Source organism: Manis pentadactyla, chromosome 2, assembly GCF_030020395.1.
Source record: "Manis pentadactyla isolate mManPen7 chromosome 2, mManPen7.hap1, whole genome shotgun sequence".
NCBI classification, from domain to species: Eukaryota; Metazoa; Chordata; class Mammalia; order Pholidota; family Manidae; genus Manis; species Manis pentadactyla.
Genome location: NC_080020.1, coordinates 119,757,035 through 119,779,553, shown reverse-complemented (window position 1 = coordinate 119,779,553; position 22,519 = coordinate 119,757,035).

Genomic DNA, 22,519 nt, shown 5'->3' with positions numbered 1-22,519 from the left:
TATAAGCAATCTATTACAGGATAGAAAACTAACAATCAAATTGAAATATAAAGAGATCACCATCGTTCAAAAAATATTCATTGAATGCTTTTTATGCATGAATTAATGTTATAGACATTATGTTCATAGCATGAATGAAAGAAAATAAACTCCTCTCTTCATGAGCTTATACCTTACTGAATATACTCATCTGAAAATTGATAGCTCTTGTGTTGTCTCGTGCTGTTTTATTGCATCATTACATCTATAAAGTACTATAAATACAATTATATTTAGAATATTTTAAAATAATTTATACTGTGCTTCATATAATAAAATTTAATTTTACCTACTGTGTTTTATTTCCTTGGAATTGTAATAATTTTCAAGTTCAAGGCTTGAAGATTTTTGTCCTTAAGAAAAAAATAATTTATTCATTCATTACCCCCCTGTAGATTTCAACTGACAATTACCTTTCCCAACAAGTGCACATACTCCACAGACACATGAAAATTTAAACTTTTTAGCATTTAGCTGAACCAAAATCATTTTGCACAAACTGTCAATACAAAGGAAAATTCACTTTCTACTTTAAAGATACATATACAGCAAAGGTAGCTGAAAAGCACTTGAATGTGCTCTCTTTTCCAGTGTGCTAAACCACTGATTCCAGAGGGTGAAAGTTACCTTTTATACAAAAAACCTGTATGTTCCTGATAAAAACATATCATCTTGTCCTTTGACCTAAAATCCACATTTAAATTGAATATTATATAATTAAAAAAATTAAATACCTGCTATAACTGGTTATTTTAAAAATGATTTTATAGTCAAAGCTTACTTATTTTAAGCATCAACTTCTGAGAATCAGCCACTTTAAAACCATGGGATTCCCTAGGCACTTTCACATTGTGACCTTTCATTTTCATTAAATGTGTTATGTAAAACTGAATTTTGATGTAGTTCCTGCCTTAGTCACAGCCCCCAGTGACTTATAAAATCAAGCAATTAACATATTTTGAAAAAAAATCATTTTACTTCAGATTGTAATAACCTATTTCTCCCAGACCTTTGTGCCTGATTTAACCCAAGGTGCCTGACCCTGTAAATGATTGCTTCACAGGATACCTAGAGCTCATCATATCACATGAACGCTGCATTTATCTCCCTTTTTAACAAGCCATGTTGATGTAAGGAGACCTAATTTCACACATTAAAAGAAAAGAGACAGAATCACTAATCAGTGATGAGGGAAAGCACATGTAAAATGAGTTTGGGGTAGGTGAACATTTTTCCAATTATGAGGCTATATACTAAAGGGGAAAGGTGAAAATAAACAGGAGGATGAATAGCTCTTCCTTCTCTCTTTTATAGAAAGGAAAGAGAATGATTATTAATATAAATGTTCACCAATTTGCCAACACAAAAATGCAGCAGAGAATGACTTAATGTTTATAGAGTGTGGCAAGTTATTTCTCAAACAGGAAAGGAAAATGGATCCTAAAATGGTAGGCATTATAATGCCATAACTAAATGGTAATCATAATGAAATTCTCTCACATCATTTTAGTTTGAGAAATTTATTAAGTTCTTTGTACCACAATAAGAGAAAAAAATAGAGTAAAAACGGTTGTCAGAAAATAAGAACAATATAAGAAATTTTTTGAAAAAAGAAAAATTTTTTTAAAAAGACCAAGATAAAAAAAGAGGAAAGTTGCCATTTTTAAAATTAACATTAGCCACATTTCTTATTCTAATGCTCACATGTGTACACATAAGCTTACACATGCACACATCACACACACATAGATTCAGCAAGAAAAAGAAAAACCCCATCTACAGTATGTATTTGATCTCTAGTTGCTTTTGCTACCTTTCTCTAGCTCTGCATGGATACATATAACTAATGGCTGCCACCTACAACAAATGAATATTATCCCTTTGTGTTTTCCATTTACAAAGCAGTAGGCAAAGGCATTAATGTGGTATCACATTCAAAGCTTTATCTATTTCCTGTAATACATTCTATAAGCTAATACTTATAATACAGCAATATACAAGAAAATGGTACTTTACCTATTAAGAAACATGAAATCAAAATATATCTTAAAATTCTGAAAGAAAAGAACTTCCAATCCAAAATTCCACTTCTAGTGATAGTTTTAGATTAAAGAACTCTAAAAAAGATTGTTTTCAAAAGACGTATATTGAAAAATTTCTAAAGGAAGGAAATAGTAGAAGATGGAAACCAGAACATCAACAAAAAACATGATCTAAAGAAAGGTTAAATACGTAGATAAATGCATTTAATACTATTATTCCACTGATTTCCTAGAAACTATGTTTGACAGTTGAAAGCAAAGATAATAATATTGAGATATATATAAATATATGCATATATGTATATATAACAATATGTATGTGTGTGTATATATATATATATGACAACTAAAAAGAGATGGAGTGAAAATAAAGAAAAGGATTTATATAATAATATTTTGCATTTCATTTAACATTATTTAAATGAGATATTTAAGTAAGATATTAATTTTAGGTGGACTGTGAGGGATTAACTATGCATGTTGCAATCTCTAGCACAACCACTACAAAATTCCTCTACAAAAAGATATAGTCAAAAACACAATCGATAAATTAAGATTTTACAAATAATCTGAAAGAAGGTGGAAAGGAGAAAATAACAGAAAAAAGAACAAAGAGGTCACTAAAATACAAATAGTAAAATAGGATATACTTATGTTACATAGATTATGTAAATTGCCTAAACATATCAATTAAGATAGAGATTTCCAGAAGAGATTAAAAACAAATAAACAAACACGACCCAACTACATGCTATCTCAAGAAACTCACTTCAAATATAAAAATACAAGTAGACTCAGAGTTAAAAGGCAGGAGACGACATGTATGGAAACACTAACCAAAAGAAAGTTGGAGGAGCTATATTAATATCAGACCAAGTATACGCCAGAAAAAAAAGAAAAATAGGAGGTATATCACAAGATTATAAAAGAATCAATTCTCCAAGGTGCTGTAAAAATCCAAAATCATATGTATCTAATAACAGATATTCAAAATACATAAAGGGTAATGATTAAAAAAACTAAAAGAATAAATACACATCGAAATTATAGAGTGACACTTCAACATCCCTGCATGTGTTTCTATAACTAGCAGAAAAAAAATAAGTAGTTATAGAGAACTGAGTAGCACTATTAAACAACTAGATCTAATTTATTTCCATTGAACACTCAACCCAGAAACAGCAGAATACAAATTTAAGTGCACATGAAACAATCAGTAAGTTTACTATATTCTGGATCAAAAATCATACCTTACCAAATGTAGAATACTTGAAATCATATAATTCAGGTTTGTGGATCATAATTGAAATAGAGTAGAAATCAATAAGGTAAAGATTAGCAGAATTTTTAAATTAAAATTCAACACTTGAATTATTACAGAAATCTATTAAAAACAGGAAAATAACAGATAATCATTACAACCAAAAGATTTACAAAAAACAATAAAATTGATAGACCTCCTTAATATTAACAAAGAAAAAAGTTACTAAAATCATGAATGAAGTTGGGACTATTACAGAACTGCATTCATTTTAAAAAAAGTAATAGTATAATACATATAAACCTATGTTTATAAATTTGACAATAAAGATTAAATGGACTAGTTTCTTTAAAATCATAGACTATCAAGTCTCACCTAAGATGAAAAGATAAATTATCTGATAACTATTTAAGAAATTCAATGGAAAGAGATAGCCAAAAAATGATGTTGAAACAATTGGTCAAACTCCAAAAAAGTGGACTTTGACCCAAATGTCATATTATACAAAATGGAATTCAAAATGGATCATTGGTTTAAATGTAAAACATAAAAATATAAATCTTTTACTTAAAAATTTAGAAGAAAAGCTTTGTTGTCTGTGTTTTGGCCATAATTTAAGTCATGACACCAAAAGAGTTATCATAAAAGAAAAATTAATAATAATACACTGGACTTAACTGAAGTGAAAAACTTATGCTCTATAAAGAAACACAGGTAAGAGAAGGAAGAGACAAGCTTCTTAAGAGAGAAAATATTTGCAATCATATATCTGGCAAAAAGACCAGGATCCAGACTCTCAAAACTTAACATTATAAAAAAAAAACAGTGAAGTAAAAACAAGGCAAAATAATAAACATTTAACCAAAGAAAATAGGATATACAAATGGCAAATAGATAGATAAAAGACATGTGTTCCACATCATTATTTACTAAGGAAATGTAAATTAAAACCACAAAATGAAATAGTACAACACACCTATTAGAATGGAAGACAAAACAGAACAAATCAACACACACTAACAAGTGTTGATTATTATTCAGAAAAACTAGAACTCTAGTACATTACAAGTGGAAACAGAAAATCGCATATTACCTTTGGAAAATAGGCTAACAGTTTTCTTATAAAACTATACATTCACTTACTGTATGATCTAGCAATTCCTTTTAGAAATTTACTCTTAGAAATTGAAAATTACGTTTGCACAGAAAACTAAACACAAGTGTGTATAGGAGCTGTGTTTCTAACTTCCCCAAAGTGGAAAAAACTCAAACGTCCAACATATGTGAATGGGTAATCTATGTGGTCCAGACACACAATGGAATACTATTCTGCAGCATAACAGAACCAATTTGATGCCTGCAGTAGCTAGGATTAAGTGCAAATAAATTATGTTGAGTGAAAAAAAAAGAAACATAAACAAAAGTTGTATACTGCATTTTTATTTCATATGACATTCTTAAAAATAAAACATTATGGTTTCAGAGAAGAAATCCATAGTTTGTAGTTGGTGACTGAGGTAGGCTGTGACTGTAAAGAGCATGAGGGATCTCTTTTGGACTGATGGAACTGTAGTGATAACGCAAATATATATATATATATATATATATATGTTCAAATTCATAGATCTGTAAAAAAAGCATCTCTACTGTAGGTTAATTAAAAATAAGAGCAAGCCATGTTTATATAAATTATGCATTCTAATTAACCATTTATGTGCCAATATTTTGGCTTAGGGCCAAGTCTTTCTTTGAAGTATGGATACTGTGTTTAGAGTTCTGTTATTTTATTTATGAAAACACACTCCTAATGATTCATAGACTATTTCTAATTTCTTTTCCCTAAAGTGGAATGATACTTGTGAATAAAGCTAAAGGTAAAAATACACTAAAAAAGAAAAAGTTAGAATCAGTAATGAAATGAGTCCAAGGGGAAGAAATTAGCACATCCTTGCATGTTCCCACACAATTACTTGATGCCCTATTAGTCAAAACTTGGCCTTAGAACTCAAGAAAATCCTGCACTTACATTTCTAGAGAGCTTGTGAGAATTTAAATGTCTACAAGTTTCTGGGATGATTGCACATTATATAGGAACTATTTTGTAATGACACTAAAGGGAATTAGGAAATGCGTAGTGTTTGATTAAGTATCCAGATGCTTTATTTTATCTCATTTAAATTACAAAATTTTATGAATGAATTTCTATGAACTTGATTTTACCCATATGGAAATTAAAGATCAAATGGCTTCCTCAACATCAGACAGCTGGTAGGAAAAACAGGTAGTAGAAACTAGGTACTGTTTATTATGTTAATAAATTTTACTTGAGTTCCAAATGTACCTAATTTAGTAAAATAGAGACTAAAGAAAAATATGAGTGATGAGTTTTCAGGTAAAGCATGGAGAGAAATATATCTAGTATGACTGAGAAATACAAATGTTCCTCACTTGGGATCTTGGTGTGCAAATTGCTAGGTGATCCCAAATCCTGTTTTTCTTCCAAAGAGTTTTGGCTGGGTACATGGCAATATAACCAGAAATTTCACTTCTTGACTACAACTATCCATGGAATTTTAGTCTTCCCAGTAGAATGTGAGTGAAATGGAAATTTTCTACTTCATTACTTGCATAAACTGAGATTGTTTGTCCTCATTTTCTGTATTTTGCCCTTCTTGTGGGTTAGTCACATATATAACAAGTAAACTCTAGCTTCCATGATGCAGACTAGACCATAACCTTAGGTATGATGGAGGAAACTTGATCCCTGAATGACATAGTGGAGTGAGTCATGCTGCACTATTGGCTTTTACTCTAGCCTGTCACTAATACACCTTATGAAGAGTGGGAGAGGTGATTAAGAAAAAAAGAAAACCCTTTTATTTATGTGGCTGAATTATTGGATAACCTTATTACAACAGTTTTGTCTATACTCTAGTAGTGTACTCAGAAAACCTATTATTTGTATGTATAGAAATATGATAAAACTTTTCATGAGACAGATGAGAAGAATAAATATAGAAGATGGATTGGAAGAAATAGCCATATCTTCCTGTAGGTTTTTTGATAATCCTGTTGAATGTATTGTGATTGATTTGTTTGTGATAATATTCCATGAAATTACCATTTTTCAAAAAAACCCACAATTTTTCATAAAAAATGATGTTTCATTTAAATGAAAGCTCATATATTCAGATTTCTAATCTGAATATATGTATTTTATAATAGTATTTCACATTAATAGGTCTTTAACATTTTATATGATCATGATGATCCAGTATCTGTCTAGATTATAAAGTAATTCACCATATATAATTTGTTATTATTTATCTAATTTCAGTTCACCAAATTTCAGTTGATAATATAGGAAGCTAGAATATCACTTTGACCGTATTGTCATTGACTAAAGAAAGAACAGTCTGCCACAGAAATAGCCTGTGTTAAAAAATAAAGAGGAAAACATGTTAACAAGCAAATTAAAAATCCTTACCTGTAGTAACAGGACCTATTCCTTGGACTGTATCCAGAAGTAAATTATGTGTCTAAGATAATCAATCTCTCAAGTCCACAGAGTAAAATAAAGGTAAGGACTGAGAAGAAAATTGGACCATATTTTATTGGAACCCATTTACATTTCAGGAACAAACGAATTGTGTTCCAGAAGTAAGTTCCTGAATCAGTTAAGACTTAACGTGTATCCCCCTTTCACAAGCCTGATTGACCACAGTATCAGTGTGCCCCGAGCTACCCATCTAAGTCCTCTTATCTGTAAATCACCTGAAGAAAAATACAAATCTCACATCTCTTGTCTCTCCTATACTTTTAGATTCACTAGTCACTATGCCTTGTTACCAAGTGTTGGCATTTAACAATCTGTCTTTCCTGCACAAGTATCACCACCATCCTCAGTGACTAATCTAGGTCCCCACTCTTTACCTCATCAACTTGCCTAGAATACACTTCAGCCACTGAAAGTGTAACAGCATTATAGTTTCTTTTTCCCTACCCAAAAAACTTTACATCGCTGAAAAAATATAAATACTTCTTAATACATCTAAATAATCCCAACTGTTTCACACACAGTTATTTGGTAATTCATAATACCTATACTTGTCCTTTATAGAAACATACTTACTCTATCATCTGTAAATTCATTCTTAACTTTGCTCTGTTGGCCTTCTTAACCCTTTCTTTCCTTATTCTGTCTTCATTCTAGGGGTATCAATTGCTACTAAAAAAAGAAAACACATTTTGGTCCTTATATATTCATTATTAAGTTTACCTAGTCTATACTGATGCTGAGTTCCACCGTATTTGTCAAGTTGCTTCTTTCTTTGATTCTCTGTAAGTTGATATTGTTTCTTAAAAATATCCCCATACTGCCCCCTTTTGGTCACTAGATTTGTTTCCTATAATTGGAACAAAACTGCTTCCAATTTCAGCCACCGTAGCTGTAAATGTATTTGCATCCGATTTCCCTTTTCATCAGGTAGGGATAAGTCAAGAAAACACAGACTGTTCTAGATTTTTGAAATGGAAGGGATGATATATGGGGATTAGGTATTGACAAAACTATGGAAGTGCTAGTAGAGTTGATACCGGGGTTCTTGACTGAGTTGAAGAATGAAATTTGCAAACGCTCAAAGTAAGTGAGCAGGAAAAAAAGAAAGTTTTTTATCTAGAGAAAGTGATAGTACAGAATTCCCAGCACATGCTGGGAGGGGGCAAAAAAACCCGTGTCTGTGCTGTGTCTAGGGGTATATATCTCAGATTTAGCTGAGTTGTATAATTTCTATTGGTTCCCGCTGGAAGGCTGTTCCTTGTTTTGACCGGTTTTATTGAAAGTTGTCTGTATTTCCAAATTTGGCATGCTCATCAGACCCTTACTGCTAGCAAAAATAAATAAATAAATAAAAACGAGGGCATTCCCAGCGCAGGCATCCTGTTCTTGTACATTCCTGAGGCCCTCAGTAAGCCTCCTGCTTTTGTTCTTTCCCAGGACCCCTTATCCTGTTCTGACTAGACAGGGGCTGCCACTGCCTTCCCTGTCTCAGAGTGAAGGACAGAGAAAAATGCCTCTGGCTTTCAGAGAAACAGGAAGCTCCTATCAGTGATCTCAGTCACTGATAGCACTACAGTGGGTCATTTTAAAGAGAATTCCCAGAATTAAGGCAAAATATTTCATTTCTTTTTTCTCCTCATGATAGTCCCCTCTAGCTGGAAGACAATTATAGCTTCTAATTTCTATGCATAATGCTAGTGCCTCTTGGTAGAATCTAAGCTGGCATTATATTGGTAAGAATTCTGAGAAACATTTTTCTTAGGTTTCCAGTCCACATGATAATCAGGAATAGTTGCAAAGCTAATAGTGCTGAAGCTTAATTGACAACTGAAGACCTAGCTCACATCTCTTTGCTTTTGCTAACAATTACAATGGAAGAGACGTCTTCCTTGGGCTAGAAATAAGTTTCCTTATGTTCTATGTGTTTCATTCATTCCTGAGCTCCTGATATTTTTCTATCAATTATCCCTTCTATCATCAATGTCTTCAAGATATTCCTCTTTGCTGGATCCTATCTGTACTTAAATTCAGTTTTTCTCCCATTTCAGGAAAAATCATAGATAAAATTTCACAGAACACACTTATTCTAATACATTAGTTTTCTGTAAAATTGTGTCATATTTTTGTTATTCTCTTGTGATGTTTCTAAAAGTAATGTCTACTCATTCATACTTAAATTTTTTTTAACCATGTCAATCTCCCAAATGGTTTTGACATGTAATACAAAATATTTTGAATGTTTTAAGCATATATATTAATCCACTAATTGCACAAACATACTACTAAATAATGTCTTTCGAAGATGTTATTGATGAAAAGTCTTCCACCAATTAAGTCAAAGCTAATCAAGTAAATTTTACTTATATTAAAGAAAATTAACTCAAATATAATAAAAAATAGTTAAAGTAGCACAATGTGTTTGCTATGAAAGGAACTTTTAGCTATCTTCTGAATCCAGTTGTGGATGATAATGTCTGAGAAAGTGTAGGGGGCAAGGGCCAGGCTGCCCCAAAATGTGCCACTTCAGCATAAAGATTATGTCAGAGCTAAAAAAATTCAAGGCCTAGAAGACTCAGAAAGACACTGTGACCTATCTACCACTCACGACTGCATATAGAGGATTTATTTAGATGGAGAAAGTGCTGTTCCATGAGAAGAGCTGTGACGTAGCTAACTGCATGGGAAGGTGAATTGTATATGGTGGGCAGGGTCAGCTAGGAAAACTTTGAAGAGTAGAGGAAAATTCTTCCTCCCCACAGAAATAAGGCTGTCAGATCTTTTGGAAGCACAGAGATCTCTCCTAAATCAGAGCCATATTGCAGAAATGGACTATATGCTGGGCTTGCTTTTCTTGTTCTGTGTATCTTCTCAGTGCCAAAGCTTCTCAATAACAAAATGGCATCTAAGATTAAGTATGAACCACATTTGTGAATAAACAAATTTCCATCCACTAGACTGAGTCTTTCTAGGCTAACAGAACTGAATTCCAGTATATTCCAAAATTTAAGGCTGGAAAAATAAAATACAGGTCAGTTTCTTAGACATCTCCCTAAATCATGCTGCAGAGCCCTGAGACCTGCTCTAAGGTCTATTCTGTACTCTCTAAATAGCAAATGATGCAAAGTACTATATTGTTTTGCAGAAATGAAATTATTTTAGAATTTACTCTTCACCTGCATATTGGTAATGTTAATTCAATATCTTACTGCTTAGGAAAATCAAATATATAATTAAAATAGAATAAATGATAAGAGTTGGCACTACTGGCTATTGAAAATAAGAAGTTACATGAAAACTTATTATAACAATGAGAAGGTATTGATCTGAGAATTTCTCTTTCAACTAACATTTGGTATTTAAGCAATAGATGCGGACATGGGAAAGTAAATGTTTTTTAAGGAACAGTCCTCATCCTTTGTAGTTGTGACATTGATAGTGTATTATTAATCATGGTTCTCTGGAAGAAAAAACACAATAGTGTAAGGAATTAGCTCATGCAGTTATGGTGGTTGAGAATCCCAAGGTCTGCAGGGAGAGTCAGCAAGGCAGAGCCCCAGAGAGCTGATGGTGCAATGCAGTCTGGGTCTGAAGGCTTGAGAACTGGAAGACGTGATGGGGTAGTTCGGGTCCACAGCACAGCAGGCTCCAGACTCAGGAAGACCTATGTTTCAGCTCAAGGTCGAAGAGCGGGAAAAATTCCCCCTTACTAGAGAGAGGGTCAGGCATTTTTGTTCTATTCAGGCCTTCAACTAATTAGATGAAGCAATTTGCTTTACTCAGTTTTTTTAATTCAAATGTCGGTCTCAGAAACAACCTCAACAGACATACCCAGATGTGTGAATAAGTATCTGAGCACTCTGTGGCCCAAGTTAAGTTGAAACATTAATTAACTATCACATATAAATATAGTCCTAATTTTGTATACAATAGCTCATTTAATTAAGATAATATTTTGACTGTAATCCTTCCAAGGAGTATAGCAAAAAATTATAGTGACTTAGCATTTATAATGAACTTTAAATTTTTTTTATCTCATTGGATGGTAACAACTGCATTTTTTTGGAATATTCTATTAACTTCATTTTGCTGAGTGAATTTGATTAAATTCCATTTTATCATGACTGTTATAGAGGATGGCATTTCCTCATTATGTCAATGTGTATAGAGATTATATCTGCAAGTTTATTTTCCATATATTGCATAATAAAAACTACTTCAAATTAGTTTTCTGGTGTATGTTAATAATATATGTAAAAGAATAGAATGATTTTTTTGTAGTGGCACTTTTTCACTGACTGAATGCATATATGTAGTTAGTTATATGCTGGTCTATGATGTTCCTGTTTGATAGTACATCAGTGAATGCATATACAGATTGATAGATGGGTAATTAATGAATAGATGCAATCTAATTATATGGACTAGTGCAGGATGTAGAGTTTGCACTTGATATCACAGTTGATTAGGGTAGTAGTAATAAACAATATTTTAGAACTAATCACAACTTTTTATCAAGGTCTGAATTTAGAATTTTAAATGGTACATAATTACTGAAAGGATCAGTGATCTATTCTCTAATCATGAGAGCCTCATGTGTACATTACCCTCAAGATATGGATTCTGGGGTCAAATATTTTTGCAAATTTGTAAAGAAATTCTCTAATCTAAGAGGGAACTCCTCTGATAAATAAACCATTACTTCAGATTTCCATACCAATCTCTTGGATTGAAAGTTAGCATGGAAGTAATGAATGTATGGGCTGTGTAATCAAGTAGTCTAAAATATAAATTTAAGGTTTAGTGCTGACCAATGACATAATATTAGGCAACTTCTAATGCTTTCATATTTTCATACATATATAGTGGAAAAAAATAGCACTGATATATATTTGTTTTAATAAAAGGTCATCTAGTTTGACACATAAGAGTTGCTAAATTAATATAAATTTACCCTTTCTACTTCATTGAATTAATGCTTATATTCTCCCTGGGTTAGATGTTACAAAGTGAAGAAGAAAAGAGGGCAAAAGAGGGTGTCTAGGGAAAAACTAAATATCTGCATATAAATACCTCTTCCTCTTTGGATAGGAAAAAAAAATATTCATTATTGATTAATATATTCAGAAATGCAGTTTTAAGTTAAATCAGTTTTATTGATAACTCAAGTAGCAACAACCAACTTTTAGAATCCTTCATGCATTTTTTAATATAATACATTAACAACTATATATACTCTTTTAAACTTCAGTTATGCATATAAGGAAATTTGTTGACCAACATTAAAATGACTACATAAATACAAGGAAACAAGTAGACATCTCTGTTTCTTTTATGCTTTTCACTCTAATTTATTTCCTTTTCTAGTAAGGCACAGATAGCATTTCCTTATATCTATACTTTAAGATTAAACTTCACATTGGAATTTTTGCTTTACCAAACCTAATATTGAAGGATCTACTTAAAATAAAAAGCCCAATTCTTGCCTATGCAATTCAATCACTTCTACATTCACATTCAAATTATATTTCAGCTTAAGTCCTCAACTTGCTATTGAGTATCATAAAACAAGTTGGATTAGGATAATCATCAAATCCAACTTATTCAAGGAACATATGAGATGATTGGTAAAATTCTGAGTGTAATACTGGCAATAGGAACAGGGAGGGACAATTAAAATTCAGAGATGGGAAAGAAATGTAACATGAATCACATGATTGATGCTTCTCAACTTTACTTTTTAATAGTTCAACCATAACCAATTTTTACTTATTTGTATAGGCTTTATTGCATTCATATTTGAAAGTTTTAGTAGACTTGATATATTTTTTCTCATCTTAATACCAAAACCTATTCATCTAACACCAAATATTATCCTTTTGGAGGCTTTTTCTGGCTTTTTAAGAGAGGCTCAGAATGCATTCTGATCCATATTAAAGTGTTTGTTTTATAATGACAAGTCCTATGACATTATGTCTTACAATATTATGTGTGCTAATCTCCTGAGATCTCTTGCTTAATAAATTGTCAACCAACTCGGAGGTGATTTTCCTTCTTGACATTAAAAATCCCACTTCAAAGTAAAGTGCTGTCATAAGGGGAAGCTTAATTCAAATTAGCTAAATCAAAGTCAGAGATTTCTAAAAGCAAAACAAAAATCTAAACAATTTTTGTCATGTGAGCACTCCATAAAATCTAATGCTTTTAAATTTTGTTAAAGTTTATATAATACGAAGTTAATATAAATATTCATGACATTATTTTATGCATAAGCATTTCATATTACTAGCTTTTTCTTGGAGAATTAAAAGCCTCTATGCCATGTTAAGGATTTAAATAACATGTGGGCACAGTTGAGAAATCTGAGGATGGCATTTCCAACTAATGCTGTTATTTCTTAGCAATATTTGTGAAATGAAGTGAAAAAATAGTTAAAAGGGGTTGTAAACTCATGGCAGGGTATCTATGAACTAAGGAGCTGATAAAATCAAGTTACAAATTGAAGGTCTGTGTCCAGAAAGCCCTTCTCGGTGTCTGCTAACTCCTTTGTCAAGAAAACATGAATAGTTCTACCTTCCATGCTTTCCTGCCGAGATGTTTGTTAGTTTGTATGTGGATAAATGGTTAAACTACTACATGTAAGTTGTTTATTTTAAATGGTATTCTATTGCTATATTTATCTTCCATTTATTCAGGAACTAATGTATTGAATTACAGATAGTTTGTTAATCTTGAAGTACAGATCTAGGATGTTGTTAGTTAAGATTACTTTATATGTACTCAATATTATTAATTTTTTATAGAAAAGGTATAAATGATAGGCACCCCATTATCACTGATAAATGTAGATATATTTATGAATTGCTTGTTTTATGGAGGAAATGAAGCAAAATTTAGAATCATTTATTCAAAAAGTAATTTCAAAGAGCTTATAATTCATTATATCTCTCTAGACAATAATGTAGCTTACCTTTACTAGAAAATGTTCTAGTTACTTAAGATGATATAATAACATAAATTTAGTTTTTAAATACTAGTTTCAAATTATTTTATAGATATTTCAGTGCCTCCAAGAAAAGCCTTTTTTTAACACCAATGAAATTCAAATGATGGCATACAATAGTAAATGATGTTAAAAGAAAACTCTCCTTTTCAGGAACAGAGAAAAAAGAATCTTTTCAATCAATCAAGTACTAGCACTGGGTACAAGTATTTCATATGTCAAGGAATAAAGGTGTTTCAACAAAAGTTGCATATAATAATCCCTCAGTTTGTAAGGATGTATGGGGGGGGGATATACCCAAGAGGAATACTATTACATTTCAGAATTAACTAAAAAATAATAAATAAACTCTAGTGTCATACATAGAATATATTAACAAGGGAAACAAATATCTTGATAATATTATTAAGCTAATAACCAGTGGTAGATTTTTATAAGCATTTAAAAAATATTGAGTCAAATTAAACAGATATTTATTTCACACTGAAATCATTATGGTTACATTTTTTTTTCATTTATTATTAAGGTATGATTGATATACACTTTTATGAAGATTTCCATGAAAAACAATATGATCACTGTATTCACCCATATTACCAAGTCCCCCACACATACTGTAATGCATTCACTGTCCATCAGTGCAGCAAGATGCCACAGATTCACTATGTGCCCTCTCTGTGCTACACTGTTCTCCCCGTGATCCCCCACACCATGTGTACTAAACATAATATCCCTTAGTCCCCTTCTCCCTCCCTCTCCAACTGCCCTCCCACACACTTCCTCTTTGGTAACCACTAGTTCATTCTTGCAGACTCTGTGTCTGCTGCCATTTTGTTCTTTCAGTTTTGCTTCATTTTTATACTCCACAAATGAGGGAAATCATTTGGCATTTGTCTTACTCCACCTGGTATATTTTACTGAGCATAATGTCCTCCAGCTCCATCCATGTTGTTAAAAATGGTAGGATTTGCTTCTTTCTTAAGGGTGAATAGTATTCTATTATGTATATGTACCAATTCTTCTTTATCCATTCATCTACAGATGGACACTTAGGTTGCTTCTGTATCTTGGCTATTGTAAAAAAGAGCTGCAATAAACATAGGGGTGTGTATGTCTCTTTGAATCTAAGAAGTTGTATTCTTTGAGTAAATTCCAAGGAGTGTGATTTCTGGGTCAAATGGTATTTCTATTTTTAGTATTTTGAGGAACCTCAGTATTGCTTTCCACAATGGTCGAACTAGCTTACATTTCTACCAGCAGTGTAGGAGGGCTCTCCTTTCTCTGCGTCCTTGCCAGCATTTGTGGTCCTTAGTTTTTTTTTATGTCAGCCATCCTCACTGGTGTGAGGTGATATCTCATTGTGGTTTTAATTTGCATTTTCATGATGATAGTGATGTGGAGCAACTTTTCATGTGTCTGTTGGCCATCTGTATTTCTTCTTTGGAGAACTGTCTCTTCACATCCTCTGCCAATTTGTTAATAGGGTTATTTGCTTTTTGGGTGTTGAGATGTGTAAGTTCTTTATATATTTTGGATGTTAACCCCTTGTCGGATATGTCATTTAAAAATATATTCTCCCAAACTATAGGATGCCATTTGTTATGTTGATGGTGTCCTTTGCTGTACAGAAACTTTTGAGTTTGATGTAGTCCCATGAGTTCATTTTTGACTTACATTCAAGCCTTTAATCCATTTTGAGTTTACTTTTGTGTATGGAGTTAAACAATAATCCAGTTTCATTCTCTTGCATGGAGCTGTCCAGTTTTGCCAACACCAGCTGTTGAAGAGGCTGTAATTTCCCCATTGTATGTTCATAGCTCCTTTATCATATATTAATTGACCATGTATGGTTGGACTTATATCAGGGCTCTCTAGTCTGTTTCATTGGTCTATGGGTCTGTTCTTGTGCTGTCCTTTTACTCTTTGGAAAACTTTAAGGAGGATAGGTATTAGGTCTTCACTAAATGTTTGATAGAATTCAGTGGTGAAGCCATCTGGTCCACGGTTTTGTTCTTAGGTAGGTTTTCGATTACCAGTTCAATTTCATTGCTGGGATTTGGTCTATTAAGGTTTTCTGTTTCTTCCTTGGTCAGCCTTGGAAGGTTGTATTTTTCTAGACAGTTATCCATTTCTTCTAGGTGATCCAGTTTGTTAGCATATAATTTTTTATAGTATTCTGTAATAATTCTTTGTATTTCTGTGTGTCCATAGTGATTTTTCCTTACTCATTTCTGATTCTGTTTACGTGTGTAGACTCTCTTTTTTTCTTGATAAGTCTGGCTATGGGGTTATCTATTATGTTTATTTTCTCAAAAAAACAGCTCTTGTTTTCATTGATTCTTTCTATTGTTTATTCTTCTCAATTTTATTTATTTATGTTCTAATCTTTATTATGTCCCTTCTACTTACTTTGGGCCTCATTTGTTCTTCTTTTTCTAGTTTCATTAATTGTGAGTTTATACTGCTCATATTCTTCTTTCCTGAGGAAGGCCTGTGTTGCAATATACGTTCCTCTTAGCATGGCCTTGGCTGTGTCCGACAGATTTTGCAGTGTTGAATTATTGTTGACATTGGTCTCCATATATTGCTTGATCTGTTTCCATTTGGTCATTGATCCATTGGTTATTTAGGAGCATGTTGTGAAGCCTCCATGTGTTTTGGGATTTTTCATTTTCTTTGTGTAATTTATTTCTAATTTCATACCTTTGTGGTCTGAGAAACTGGTTGGTGCTATTTCAATCTTTTTGAATTTACTGAGGCTCTTTTTGTGGCCTAGTATATGATCTATTCTTGAAAATGCTCCATGTACACTTGAGAAGAATGTGTATTCTGCTGCTTTTGCATGTAAAGTTCTGTAGATGTCTGTTAGGTCCATCTCTTCTAATGTGTTGTTCAGTGCCTCTGTGTCCTTACTTATTTTCTGTCTGGTTGATCTGTCCTTCAGATTGAGTGGAGTGTTGAAGTCTCCTAGAATGAATACATTACATTCTATTTCCCCTTTTAATTCAGTTAGTATTTGTTTCACATATTGTGGGTGCTCCGGTGTTGGGAGCATAGATATTTATAATGGTTATATCTTCTTGTTGGATTGATCCCTTTATCATTATGTAATGTACTTCTTTGTCTCTTGTTACTTTCTTTGTTTTGAAGTCTATTTTGTCTGATACAAGTACTGCAACTCCTGCTTTTTTCTCACTATTAGTTGAATGAAATATCTTTTACCATCCCTTCACTTTTAGTTTGTGTATGTCTTTGGGTTTAAAATGAGTCTCTTGTAGGCAGCATATAGATGGGTCTTGTTTTTTATCCATTCAATGACTCTATGTCTTTTGATTGGTGCATTTAGTCCATTTACATTTAGGGTGATTATCGATAGGTATGTACTTATTGACACTGCAATTAGCTGTTCTACTTTCTTTACTGTGGTTTTATTACCTCTGGTGACAGCTATTAAACCTTAGGTTCACTTCCATCTATAGTAGTCCCTCCATAATTGAATGTAGAGATCATTTGTGGGAGGTAAATTCTCTCAGCTTTTGCTTATCTTGAAATTTTTTAATTCCTCCTTCAAACTTAAATGTTAATCTTGCCAGATAAAGTAATCTTGGTTCCAGGCCCTTCTGCTTCATTACATTAAGTACATCATGCCACTCCCTTCTGGCCTGTAAGGTTTCTGCTGAGAAGTCTGATGTTAGCCTGATGTGCTTTCTTTTGTATGTTATCTTATTTCTGTGTCTGACTGCTTTTAATAGTCTTTCCTTCTCTTTGATTTTTGCCATTTTAATTACTATATGTCTTGGTGTTGTCTTTCTTTGGTCCCTTGTGTTGGGATATCTGTGGATCTCCATGGCCTGAGAGACTATCTCCTTCCCCAGATTGGGGAAGTTTTCAGCAATTACCTCCTCAAAGATACTTTCTATCCCTTTCTTTGTCTTTTCTTCTTCTGATACCCCTATAATGTGAATATTGTTCCATTTGGATTGGTCACACAATTCTCTCAATATTCTTTCATTCTTAGAGACTGTTTTTTCTCTCTGTGCCTCAGCTTCTTTGTATTCCTCTTCTCTAGTTTCTATTTCATTTATTGTCTACACCACCGTATCCAATCTGCTTTTATTATTGGCCATTATGCTCTTCAACAATTGGATTTCCGACTGGAATTCATTCCTGAGTTCTTGAATATCTTTCTGTACCTGCATTAGCATGTTGATGATTTTTATTTTGAAATCTCTTTCAGGAAGATTCATGAAGTCCATATCATCTTTCTCAGAAATTATATTAATTTTCTCTGAACCAGGTTCCTTTGGCATTTCATATTTTTATATGGTGCCCTCTAGTGTCCATAAGCTCTACTCTCTGGAGCTGCTCAGCCCCTGAAGCAATGTTGGGAGTCGCATGGGAGTGGTATTGGTGCCTGGGGAGAGGAAAGAGCTGTTTCCTGCTTCCAGCTGCTATGCCTGTCTCAACTGCCTGAACCAGTGGGCTGAGCACACAGGTATAAGTCTCTATGCTTTGTGTTTGTAGTTGTTTTAGACAGATCTTTCCTCTGGCTGGCCTCACACCAGGGTAGTGTTTGCCAGTTTCTGAGCCAGGTGGAGCTGGCTGGGAGAAAGGCGCAGTAGACTACATATCATGGAGGGTGCCTTGGAGCTGTGTAGCCAGCCAGGGAGCTGAAGCACCTGGAAATCGTGAAAGCTCCCAACCTGCTGGGCAGTGTGCACCCAGACAATTTTTTCTACCTGTCCTTTCTCCTGAGCAGTAAGCTCTGTGCAATCCTTGCTCCTTTAGCAGCCCTCTTGCTAAGGGCTTGCTTGTTAAGAAGTCTCTCAGACTGCCTGCCTTTCTTTTGTCCCAGAGCAGCCAGATATGGATCTCTGCTTTCCACAAGCATCTGGTATTTCAGTCTCTCCAGGAATTCTGCCTGTCTTAGCTTTCCAATCCCCTAATCATGAGAGTATCATGAAAGCACCATGAATGTAGGTTTGTGCTCCCAGAGCAGATCTCCAGAGTTAGGTTAGGTATTCAGCAGTCCCAGGCCTCCACTCCCTCCCCACTCCGTTTCTCTTCCTCCAGCTGGTGTGCTGCGGTGGGGAAGGGCTTGGGTCCCGCTGGGCCACAGCTTTGCTACGTTACCCTGTTCCATGAGGTCTGCTCTTTTTCCCATGTGTATGCAGTCTGGCACAGTCCTCTTTCCTGTTGCTCTTTCAGGATTATTTGTTTTAATTATGTTTTTGTATTATATACGGTCTTAGGAGGAAGCCTCTGTCTCACCTCTCATGCTTGCCATCTTTGGACTTATGTCAGGGCTCTCTAGTCTGTTTCGTTGGTCTATGGGTCTGTTCTTGTGCTGTTCTTCTACTCTTTGGAAAACTTTAAGGAGGATAGGTATTAGGTCTTCTCTTTCCTATTTGTTTCTCTGAGGCCCTGACCAATGCCGATTGTGAGGATGTATGTTTGCATACCTGGAGAGCTCATGTGACGGCTTTGATACCCCATGGAATACATGCCCAGGGCTGTTATGACAAAGTTTACTTCTTCCATTTGGTTACATTTTTAAAGTCCTGTGCAATATCAAATAGTTTAGAATTACTTTTAATGTCTCAAAACTAAGCATACATTATTAGAAAAAGAAATGTGGGTTCTTAATCTTAAAACAGCTTTTTAAAAGAAAATTTATATCACAATTTATGTAGAGCAGTTATTCTTAAAAATCCTTGTCAAAAAATGCAAATTATTGAGCCTATCCCCAACCTATGAATCAGAAACCTGGAGTGTGACCCAGCAATCTATCTTAAAAAGCCAAGTAATACTGATGCACTTAAAAGAAACAAATGGATAATTTTTGTAAAATTCCTAGAATGTTATCTTACTGTATTTTCAGAATCTAGTACAATGCCTTGTATATAGAGAGTTTAAAAATAAAACAAGCTAAATACTTCATGTTTATGTAAAAGCTCAAATTTATTGCAATTCTTATTAATATCTTATCAGTTGTATTTAAAATATTTTAATAGCTATTTTGAGTAAGCTGTTTTCCATTGATTTGAAGTATTTTCTCACAATATATGTATTAATGAGTGTGTCTTGAATTTCTGTTTTAATGCACTGGTTGGTCTATACATGTATATTGTTATTTGACTGATTTTAGTATTAGCACTTTGCAATACGTTTTTACCTTAGAGAGCAAGTCTTCTTATCTTTCAATACATTATTTTATCATTTATTATTAATACTGAGGTTTTTAGTTTGTTTCATTTTTAAACTTTCCGTATACCTGGCATTGTACTAGATTCTGAGAATACAGTAATGAAGAGTACAGTCTTTTTATTTTTAGTGATCATCCCTTGCACCATAAGTGGGAAGTATGAATTCTGTCCCTCACCCTTTCAAGATGTTTTCTTAGAATCCCTCAAATATTTACTCCCCTAGATCATGATATATTTTAGAGAGAAAATGAGCAGAAGGAAAACTGCTAGTCTTCTCAGTCTCAAAAAAGAAAAGAAAAACTCCTTCAAGTCCTGTTTCCCTCTAGGTATTCTGGCTCTGCAAGCTCACTTTCTATGCTTCTGTGATTATGATTGTAATGGTTAATTTTATGTGTGAATTTGCCTGGGCCATAGGGTCTCGTTCTTGGGTCAAATATTATTCTGGATGTTTCTATGAGGGCGTTTTTGGATGAGATTTACATATAAATCAGTAACTTTGAGTAAAACATACTGAGCTCCATAATGTGGGAGACCTCATCCAATCAACTGCAGGCCTGAACATAAGACTGACTTCCCCAAAGTAAGAGGAGTTCTGCCAATAGGCTGCCTTTGGACTGAAGCTGCAACTCTTTCCTGAGTCTTCAGCCTGTCAGCCTGCCCCATCAGATTTTGGATTTACCAAGGCTACTTAATCGCATGAGTCAATTCCTTAAACTGAATCACTTTCTGTGTATATTCATATCCTTTTGGTTCTGTTTCTCTGCGGCCCTGACCAATGCCGATTGTGAGGATGTATGTTTGCATACCTGGAGAGCTCATGTGATGGCTTTGATACCCCATGGAATACATGCCCGGGGCTGTTATGACAAAGTTTACTTCTTCCATGACTGTGAGCCCAGCTGCAATTGCCTGTGTTGTTGGTACTGTGTTTTCCTATGTATGTCTGCATCTCTTCAAGGTGGGGGTTAGGATAATGGATTTATTGATATGAAGTATATTTGCACAGTATGAGGCACATAATAGTTTATTGAGTTTCACCCCTGCCTTCTGCTCCTCAAAAAAAATTGATGTTTTTTTTAGTATCTACAAAACAATAATAGCTAAAATTATAAACAACATAAATGCTTTAATTTAACCAGTATTTATTGCTTAAATTGGTGTCAGATATCTGTTTTATAGTATTGTTGGTGCTGAAGTAAAAATGGTGAATGCTAACAGTAGGGTCCGTGCTCTCATAAATCTTAGTTTAGTGGAAGATAAAGTGGGAGATAAAGCAAAGAACAAATAAGATATTACTAATTATTAAAATTCATAATCATATTTATATTATAATTCTATTAATTATATTGTTATATTATAAATATGATTACACTTATAATTACACACTTATTAATTTTGATCAATGCTATAGAGAAAATCAACTAGATTTTATATTAATGATGCCTTCATAAAAAAAAAGTTCTAGCTCCTAGTACCTAGGAATGTGAACTTATTTGGAAATACAATCTTTGCAGATGATCCAGTTAAGATGAGGTTCTTAGGATGCACTCTAACATTATAAAAAGGGAAACATCATCCACAAGCTGAAGGCTACCAGAAGCTAGGAGAGAGAGACACACACATTCTCCCTCAAAGTCCACAGGTGGAAGCAATCCTACTGACACATTGATCTCGGAGTTATAATTTCAGCTATGCAGGGTGTGGTTTTTTGTTACAGCAGCCCCAGCAAGCAAACAGTTATTCAGTACAGTATTCAATAAATTGACTTACATCTAAAGGTTTACAAAATATTATTTTATAAATATAAAGTAAACAGTTTGTGTCTTTGTTCCTCAAATTATATATGGGGGAAAATCAGACTAAAAATATTCTCATGGGTATTTACAAAAATTCAGATATGGCTAAAACATAACAATACATGCTCTTGATAACTGCTTATTCATCATTTAATTGCATGCCACATTGAACCCCAAGATGGTTTATAAAACTGAAGTTCAACTCCTCTCATCCTTGGCTTTTTGAAAAACTAAAACAAAAGTAAAACACAGGTTAACTTAAAATTTTAGTGAAGTATACTAAACAGCACAGTAGTCATTGACCTAAATAACTGATTGTCTGTATTATGTATGATTAATCTTTAATAACAGCAAAAAGGCTAATAATTATGACAAGGACATGATACAAGAGCCCATTCGTCTTTAATCCATTCTTACCACACTGATTAACTCATTTCTGACCTAGTGTTCTCCCAGAGATAAAATAAATATTACTCTGAAATTGCTCTCACTGTGCTGTGCTACATGTGCTTCTTTGCCTTTGCTCTTTAGTGGCTTTTCTTGGATGCTAAGAGCTCCAGAGCATTTTATGCATCTAGGCATATTAGGCATTAAAAGCTTTTAATCGCAGTAATTC